The 9,726-nt window shown below is 36.7% G+C and overlaps 1 pseudogene; it reads left to right on the forward strand.

Annotated features, from left to right (window-relative positions):
- The first annotated feature begins 7,927 nt into the window (after positions 1–7,927).
- LOC111409097 overlaps positions 7,928–9,726 on the forward strand; it is a 6,063-nt pseudogene continuing 4,264 nt past the window's right edge.

Raw genomic sequence — 9,726 nt, forward strand, 5'->3', positions numbered from 1 at the left:
ACGAGAGTTGACAGGGAGGGTCGACGATCTGGCAGGGAGGGTTGACTATCTGACAAGGAGGGTCGACGATATGGGACGAGAGTTGACAGAGAGGGTTGACGATCTATCCCATGATGTTGGAATACTACAGTCTTCCGTTGTCGACCTTCAGGATACAGTAGCTGCGCTTAGAGGAGATTTAGCCGGCAGACGATGGGGAGACAGAGGGAATGGCGGAGATCATGATCGAAAGGGTGGTAGAGATGGTGATGGCGAGGGGGGTCACCCACATTTTTGGCGTGATGAGACATTGGAGTCATTGTGGTTGTCTATGAAGGGGGTGGCCCCGATGGGAGGGGCGAAGGAGGTTGCGACGAATGGGGAGGCCCCGACGGGAGGGGCGGAGATGGTGACGACGGAGGGGGAGGCCTCGATGGGGGGCGGAGGAGGTGGCCCCGGAGGTCGAGAGGACGCCCGGCGTGATTGAGGGTAAGAGACATGCTGTTGACGAGACGGAGCAGGTGGTCGACAAGAGGTTGAGAGTGCCGTCACAGTATGTTGTTTCTCCCTTCACGGCTGAGGCCAAGAGGAGGACGTTCATCGATGGGACGTACCCGAACTTATTTAGAGAGGTGGACAATGCCAAGTGGAAAGCGTTCGAGACAGAGTGGAGGAGAATTATCCCCGGGTAAGTATTGTATGATTTTAATAAAGCACTGTACGCTAACTCGTCTACGCTTATTTTAACATTTCCCTATTTTTTACAGAGTTAGCCGTACAATAGGACAAAGGACGGTCTTGGACCCATACAAGTGGTTCCACGATATCACCACTGTGGGAGCTTGGCTCGCTGACGATGTAAGTGAACTATTCATTTCGTGTTTTTTATGTATATGTGACCTTGTGTTTATTAAATGAATAACTCATACTTTTTTGGTGTTTCCTGCTGCAACACATCGACCTGGCCATGGACTTGCTGCGAGATCGAGTTTAAAGACATCCAAAATCATTTGATGTCCATGGTCGAGTCATATTAAATACCGAGTTCTTGGGTGCCGTTACCATAGAGTATCAGTCGCTCAAACTTATGGGTAACGAGTACACGGTGCCAGAATATATGCTCGAGTGGGTGATAGGACTGTTACCGAGTGTTGGGGAAAAATCATGGGAGGGTTGTACACATATGTACATTCCAGCGTGCATCAATAAACACTATGTTACGCTAGAGATCGTTTTTGCTGACTCGACTATATATGTGTACGACCCAAATCATTCATGTTTGACACAAGGCCAGTTGGAGCAAAACCTAGAGTCCGTGGCTGTAATTGTTCCTATAATGGCCAGACGAGCGGGGATAAATGTACAGGACAGATTGCGGATCGTTCGGAACATGACGACAGCGTGACAGTCCATAAGGTAAGTGTTTGAACTTTATTGTTTTCATCTTTCAGATTTAGTTTTTATTTACACAGTACTGAACTGATTCATTCTTATTCAATCGCAGCGGCGACTGCGGCATATTTGTCATTAAGTACGTTGAATTTTTAAGTATAGGACGTAAGGTTGATGGAATCAACCAGTCCTGGATACAGAACTGGAAAAAGAAGTTAGCATGTGATTTGTTCGAATTTAATGCTGACCCGTAAATTTCATTTATATATATGTAACATTTCAATTGTAAATTTATTTATTTTTGTAATTATGAAATAATTGTAAATTTGTGTTCAATGTATATAACATTTCAATTGTAAATTTATTTATTTTTGTAATTATGAAATAATTGTAAATTTGTGTTCAATGTATATAACATTTCAATTGTAAATTTAATTATTTTTGTAATTATGAAATAATTGTAAATTTGTGTTCAATGTATATAACATTCAAATTGGAAATTTAATTATTTTTTTAATTATGAAATAATTGTAAATTTGTGTTCAATGTATATAACATTCAAATTGGAAATTTAATTATTTTTTGTTATTTTACCCGTATACCGAGTATGGAACTATTTTTTTCATATGAATCATTATAAATACCATTTATAGAGAATAAATATTGAATATGGAAGATTTATAAATAACAAATATTGAACAGTGTAAAGTAAAATGAAATATTATTCATTTCACGTACCTGTCTAGTCGTCATTTAGGGAAATTTGACTGGTACAAAATTGTCAAGTATGCCCTACGGCTCTGCACCAGCCACACCTACGCGGTCGAGAAAACTCTCTGGTAGATGGTATTCTAGATGTACTTGGACGTCCAGGACCACGCGGTTCAACTGCTGGTGGTAACAAATTATGGAATGGGAGAATGTGCTCGGGAACTTCCCACTCGACTTCATTCAGCAGAGGAAATATAGTCTCAGCATATGCTGTTCTCCAAGACTCAATCGTATAATACAAAGAGCACAACGTTTTCATAGCAAAGCCTCGATACATGGCCACCGCAACTGCATGCCATATGGAAAACTCTCCAACTGAAATCTCGTACAAGTGCATGTGTTATCAGTCAAGTCCACCATATATGCCGTATTACATGCACATTGCACGGAGAAGTGAAACTCATCTAGTGCTTCCACATTCAACTTCCTCGCAACCTCTGCCGCCTTAAACAGTTTTTCCTCTTGAGCTGGGGCCAACACGCTAGTGCAATTCTGTGATGCCGCACGTCGGTCATGAAATCACTGTTGTAGCTTGTTACGAATGTTCTCAATCATTGCGAGAATTGGTAACTCTCGATCTTTCTTAAACAATGCATTGAGAGACTCCGCGTTATTCAACGTCATCATGTTGTATCGACGTCCTGGAAAGTATGACCGCGCCCAATGTTCGATCCCCATCTTCGTCAGATACTCCAACTCCGGTAATGATTTACTTCCTATCTCGAGCATGAACTTATTACACTCTTCAGCACTGTAAGCTTCGGCTGCTCTCCTGAACAATGAAACGATGCCTGTGCCCCGATACCTAGTCTTCAAATTACCTTATATATGGTACATGCAATACTCGTGATGTGCCTCGGGAAAAACTTCAGCGATACCGTTTATTATAGACTGTCCTCGATCAGTTACAAAGGCCAGGTCTTCGACTTCCCCAATCACTTCCCTCAGTTTAGAAAAGAACCAACGCATGGACAAATCATTCTCGCTGTCGACTATGCCGAATGCAATAGGGTAAATTTGGATGTTGGCATCTTGACATGTAGCAATAATTAATTTGCCTTAATATTTAGCTTTCAGAGTTGTACTATCAACTAGAATTACGGGTCGCATTGCATTTCGAAAACCCCGAATACATTGTCCGAGAGCCATGAAAAAATACTTAAAACAATTATCGCCCCTCGTCTCAATAAAAAATGCCGTGCTAGGATTAGTTGTCCCCATGTTATGGCAATACCTAGCCAATTTAGCATAGCTCTCTTCAGCCGATCCCATTAAATCCTCCAACGCACATTCTTTGGCCTTCCACGCTTTCTGATAGCTCATGACCACTCCGTACTCTCGACGGACGTCGTTAAAGATGTTCGAAGGTCTGTAGATCGTCTGTGGATCCTGATACTTGTGCATTATCTGTCGACCAATAAACCATGCTCGAGCTTGCCTATGATCGTTTCAAAGAATTCCCACTTCACAAGTATGTTCCCGTAAATACTTGCGAATTACGAAGCACTCATTCGTGTCCATCTTAGTTGCTCTCAAGCGCCAATTGCAACTGTCTTCGACATAAGCAACTGTCAATAATGACTTGTTTGATTTCTTTACCTTGAACTCAAAGTTATATTTTAATGCCAGCCGGTGCACAGCTTCCTGCAAATCTTTCTTGGTTTCAAACAGTTGCTCGACCTGCAAGTCCTCATCATCGGGAGCCACACGAGAAGAATTGGAGGACGGTCCACTTGTTCCAACCTGTAAGCTCCCACCAGGCTCGTGTCTCTGTCGGGATAAAACAATCAAATTATCATTTGTAAACTCGTTTATATTCTCATTGTCTTCAACTGTCGACGGAATTTTGCGCGTAACAGCGACATCACGATTAGAAGCAACTGTCTCAGGAATACCTACATCATCCACAGGAATTATCTCCACTGTCTCCCAAAAACCTCGATCATTGTTATCCGCCCTATCTGAATCTTCGCATTCACCTTCGATAACATCCTTCGTAATTAAAGTCACACCAAGAACAGTCAGAGTCCGATGCATTTTATTCAATTCTAATAGATAATTTAATTCAGCATCATTAGTAACGAATACCGGTGGCATCGGAATGGATGAATCCCCATAACCGTTGAATAGATATCTCAACTGCATATTGTATTGAGATTGATCGACATTCAGCTTATTTTGCAAATCGTGGTACATTTCTAAGTATAGTGTACTCTCTGTTACGGGAATTGCAATACAACCACGTATGTCACTCGTCCATCTCCATTCCCACCGATTATTTTCATTCAATTCGAAATCACCGAAATAACACACGGGGATTATCATATCTGCATGAGGAAATGGTTTTAATTAACTTCATTTATTAATTATAAGAAAAAGGCCAACAACAGCTGGCTGTTGGCTGTTTAACAGCCAAGCAGTCGGACAACTTCCGACTGTTTGGCTGTTTGTTAAGCCAAAACACCCAATTTGGCGTAGGAGAATACCGTTCTAAAGTTATACATCTGTTTAATTTTTTTTTGATAGGTAAGATCTATTAAAAAAAATCTATGTCGACATAAAATTTCTCTATTTAAACGTATACTAATTTACTGAAAACGAAATTAAACATGCGTAAATGTACTTACCGATTTGAAGTAATTGATGTGAAAAAAATTTCCAGCTTCAACGTTCCAAAGTTCTTCTAGATTTTTAGGTTCAAGCAGATGAAAAGATGAGAGTTTTTCCTATGTTGGAAGCTCGTTTTGAAGTTTTTATAAATGGGGAAATGTTTGTTTTTCAATTATTACCTAAAAGGGTAGTATAGTCCTTTCAACAATATATTGTTTTGTAATTGTACAAAATATTTAAGGGCATCTTTGTCTTTTACCATACAAGAGGCCAATGTCATAATATTCATGATTTTGAAAGTCAAAGTGGAATTTAGCTCCTTTAAATGGGTCAAACTTAAAAGTACCCTCCTCTAACATTCACTTTTATATCAAAAAAATATAAGCCTACAAATGCCCAATTCTGTTACTTTTAAAATCATCTTTTCTCACTCCATTTTGGTGGTGGTAGTTTGCAAATGGTGGTGGTGTTGATAGTGGTCACATGTTCATAAAGTGTACAATATGACTTGTGGCGTGTGAATATAACTTTGTGAATGTGACTGTGACTAGTTCTATTTGATTTGTGACTTACAACCTCTGAACATTGATCCTTGACCTATGCACAATGACATGTGATGTGTAAATTGATAACATGTCACACGTCTTTGTGCACTTATTACAGGTCACAGATCAATGTCCACAGGTCACAGATCACTGATTTATGTTCACAAAGTTACACGTCATATTGTATATGTCATAAATATTCACAAATCACAAGTTATAATTCACAAGTCAATATGACTTGTGACTTTGTGAACATAAATTAGTGATTTGTGACATGTGGACATTGATCTGTGATTGCCTTGAAAGAATTCACACGCGGCCTCCAGCTTTCCCAAAATTAGGGGAGATCTGCTGCTTACTGCTCATAAAAACATCCGACCTAATTGATCACATTTTAAAGTTCACAAGTCACATATTATATGTCACCATTCACAGGTCACATATTATAGTTCACAGGTCAAAAGTTGTAGCTCATAGGTCACAAATCATATTGTACTGGTCACAAATGTTTAATAGTCAAATATAGTTCACATGTCATATTAATTGGCCACAGATTATAGTTTACAGGTCATATGTCACAATGTTTGCAGGCCACAGATCCAAGAGAATTGGTCACAAGCTATTGAAACAATATGACATGTTAACAGATCAACGTCCATAGGCAACGAATCTAAGAGATTTGGTTACAAGCAAGTGGATCGATATAAAAAGTAACAGTTTACAGGTAATTTAAGTTGAAGTTCAAGTAGGTAATCTGCAAATTCTCATCTATGTTTTGGTAAATTAAAAATCCAAACAATTCGTTACCCTTGAGATGCTATACTCATAGATCTCGAACGGGTGTGAGAGGGGATGGTAGCTTCCATCTTCAGATTTAATTCAAAGCCCTTCGCCAACAATTCAGTACAACACTATACAATGTTAGTCAAAAATTTTTAATCTACTATAACGATAACTTTCAATTTGTGATCTCAATTGTCCAATTATTTTCAATTTGTGGTCTCTCTTCTGTTCAACACTAAATTTGTTCTTTGGAGAGTCCGTTTTGAGATGGCAACTGAATGCATCTATATATAACCCGAGTTTTGGGTTTTTAAACCTTTTTTCTTAAAATTGATTTGAGGTATAGTTAAGGCTTGAAATATGATTTTTTCCATATTCTTTTTGTTTTATAGATGGGCCTCCATAGCCCAGGCCCATCACTTCTCTGTTCACACTTTAGCCTAACATGAAAAGCCCCTCATATTTTGGTGCTAACTTTGGGCCTCCATAGTCCAAAGTGCCATCATCTGGAGATGGTTAGATACCTTCCCTGTATTATGATTTTGAACCAAGCTATATCTAACATCAGTTCTGATGTTTAGCGTCAGTCTTAAGTAATTGTAAAGTTCACAGTTTACAAGTGGTTGAACCAAAAAATAACAATTGATAAATAATTGTCGAAAGTGAACTCTACTACAATATTCTTTAATTTTTTGTTTCTATAAGTTCCTCAACTTTTGTATTGAATAAAAGAAGGTCACTACTTTCATAATTCGTGATGCTTGTTTTTCTTGCATGCTTTGACGAGACAACAATGTCAAACCCATTTTACAACTTGAATTAAGCTATATGTACATTGTTATTTACATTTTCCTTGACATTTCTTTCTATATGTTAAAATCTGAACAAGGATGTAATAGAGTATCGTAGAAATTAACGACTTTGATGAATGCTGTGTTGAAGAGTGTCAAATTTAATGTAAAAGAGAATGTACATGTAACATGATTGATAAAGAAGTCCACCAAGGCAAAACCTAATGCCAACATATGAGCACTACGAAGCCGTTAAAACTTTCGTTGAAGTGACCTTTTTTTCCTCATTTCAGGTTATTTTTTATTAAAAATACATAACTTTGTTAGATAATAAAAATGAAAAAAATATATGTACATGATGTAGTGAAAATAACTTGAGTGAATGTTAACTCATGGAGGGATAAATCAATACAAAAATAAAGAAAAATATTTTTTTAGATGAAAATGAAATAGCATTTGACTTTATGGAGAATAAAAAAATAGCTGAAATTTTGATATGTGAAATGTTACGTATAGCTCCCGTTTGGTCCGCATTCTCATTCTTATTCTTTTTCTCTTTCTTATTTTCAATCACATAATCTTTCATAAAATAATATTACACGCAAATCAAAATTTTTTTATTCTTTTTCAACCATACATTTTTCAAAAAATATTATTCCAACTATTAAAATTTCAAAAAAATGGGGACCAAACGGGGGCATAGTTTGATTTGTTATTTTCAATCATGAATATTTTGATTGTGAAGTTATAATTACTTTAGCGAAATTTATATTTTACTATTATTTTGCTATCATCCTACAAAATATTAGCCCTCGTTTGATAGTAATTTTTCATCTAAAAAATTGATTTTTTATCGTTATTTTATTAATTCAGCCGTCATTTTTTATTTTTTCACTCACAGCTGAACTACTTTGCTCTCTATCAATTAAAATATCAATTCTCATAATCAGTATCAAATATGCCCTTAGTACGTAAATTTGAAAAATTTTAAACACGAAATTGAATCGAAAGATTCCTGACGTCTGTTAACTCTCCGTTACCAAAACCTCTCGTCATTTCACCACATTGTTTATCAGTCCTAAAGAGAAATAATAAAATAGAAAAAGAAGCCAATTTCTCGTTTTGCTTCCTCGCAAGGATCAAAATCGTCCCAATCTCTCTCCCTTTCCCTTTAATTTGATCAATTTCTCACCGCTCACAGCGTAAGGTTCAGTATCATTTGCGGAATTTTTCAAATCTTTACAGTGGAGCTGATTCAGTGTTTATAGAGTATTAATTGGAAGCGTTTCGTTGTTGATTATGATTACCAAATCTTGCATTCAAAGTTAGGATCTTTAATGGCTATGAGAGGCGTTGATTTCAAATGGTCAGTTTTTTAAAATTTCCCCCTTAAATTGAATGTAAAATCATGGTTTAAAGAATTTCAGGTATACTTAGATTTATAAAAAAAATTGGGATGTCTATGTGAAGTGTTTAAATTTCTTAGCTTATAGATTTGAGTTTGAACGTGGGTTATTGCAGGTATGATGGGTTCTTCTTGTCAATGCTTGCTACAAGTATGTATCCTTTTAATGAATGTTCAATTACTGCAAGATTTCATTTCTTGAGTAATTGTTGGGTGCTCGTTTATCATTTACAGTTATTTATAATTTTGTTAAATTAAAGTTCTTGAGAAGTTCGATGATAGCTTTCCTAATGGTTTAATAGAATGCTTAGGATTTCATTTTTCTAAAAATGGGTTTATCATGGATGATATTTTGATGAATCAATTTGTATTTGCTACGCAGACATTTTGGGATATTAAAAAGTACTTCTAAGTTGTAGTTTTGTTATTTGTTTTTAAGAAGGGACTTGTATAGTTTTCATTAGCTTAATCATTATTAGAATTATTGTGGCACTCAACTGGAGGAGATACCATCTCTGTACATACCCATTGCACATATGGATTGTGGTATGTATCGCCAAGTTTTTGGAGAAGAAATGAATAATAAGATATTTCGTTGACAATTTCTGATTTATGGTGTTATTTGTTTATTGCTTTAATTAGGTTGACTACACTACAGTGTTTGTTTTCCGGCTCTTGATGTTTGTGGACAATGGACTGGCTGCTGGAATGGGATTGTAAGGCCTTCCTTTTATCAAGATCTCGTTGTTATTGTTATATTTGAATTATGTAGCTAAACTAATACTGCTGTCACTCACACAATCGAGACTACAATGTTCCATATAATTATTGCATTTTCTTATTTTCTGCCAAAATTTTACGAGTGAGACGAAATGGATACTAGTGGTAGCTTGTGTAGGCTATGCGTTCACAAACTTTTCTGGACATTGTTGGGAAATCATCTGAGGTCTATACACACTGATTTTAACCTGCCATAGATAGATTTAACTGCATGTTTGGTGTTACAATATCGGACAATATAATGAACATGATTAAATTTTTTATTTTTCGTTTTAGTTTTCCAATACTACTCAATCTTGCTATTAATGTTTTAAATCTTGCCTTTATGTTAATTTGCTGGCATATTAAAGTAGCCATCTAACACACTTGTTATTACATTAGAGATTTTAGTGCTTCAATCTTCTCTCACAGTAATATAATATTCTCTCAGCTCGTTACTTTTCCTGATATAACAGCCCGCTAATTTACATTTCAATACATGGTCTTAGGGATTTTGGTTGGCAACAAAGATATGCCCGCTTCTGTGGAAGGATAGTCGTATTGTCCATTCTAGTTCTACTGCTTTACCCGTTCCTTTGGGCCTGGACTATTATTGGTACGCTATGGTTCACTAGAGCAAGAAGCTGTGTAAGTTTTTTGCTTTCTTCTCATAAATGAGCTAGTACATAAT

The sequence above is a fragment of the Olea europaea genome, chromosome 1 (genome assembly GCF_002742605.1).
Source record: "Olea europaea var. sylvestris chromosome 1, O_europaea_v1, whole genome shotgun sequence".
NCBI lineage: Eukaryota > Viridiplantae > Streptophyta > Magnoliopsida > Lamiales > Oleaceae > Olea > Olea europaea.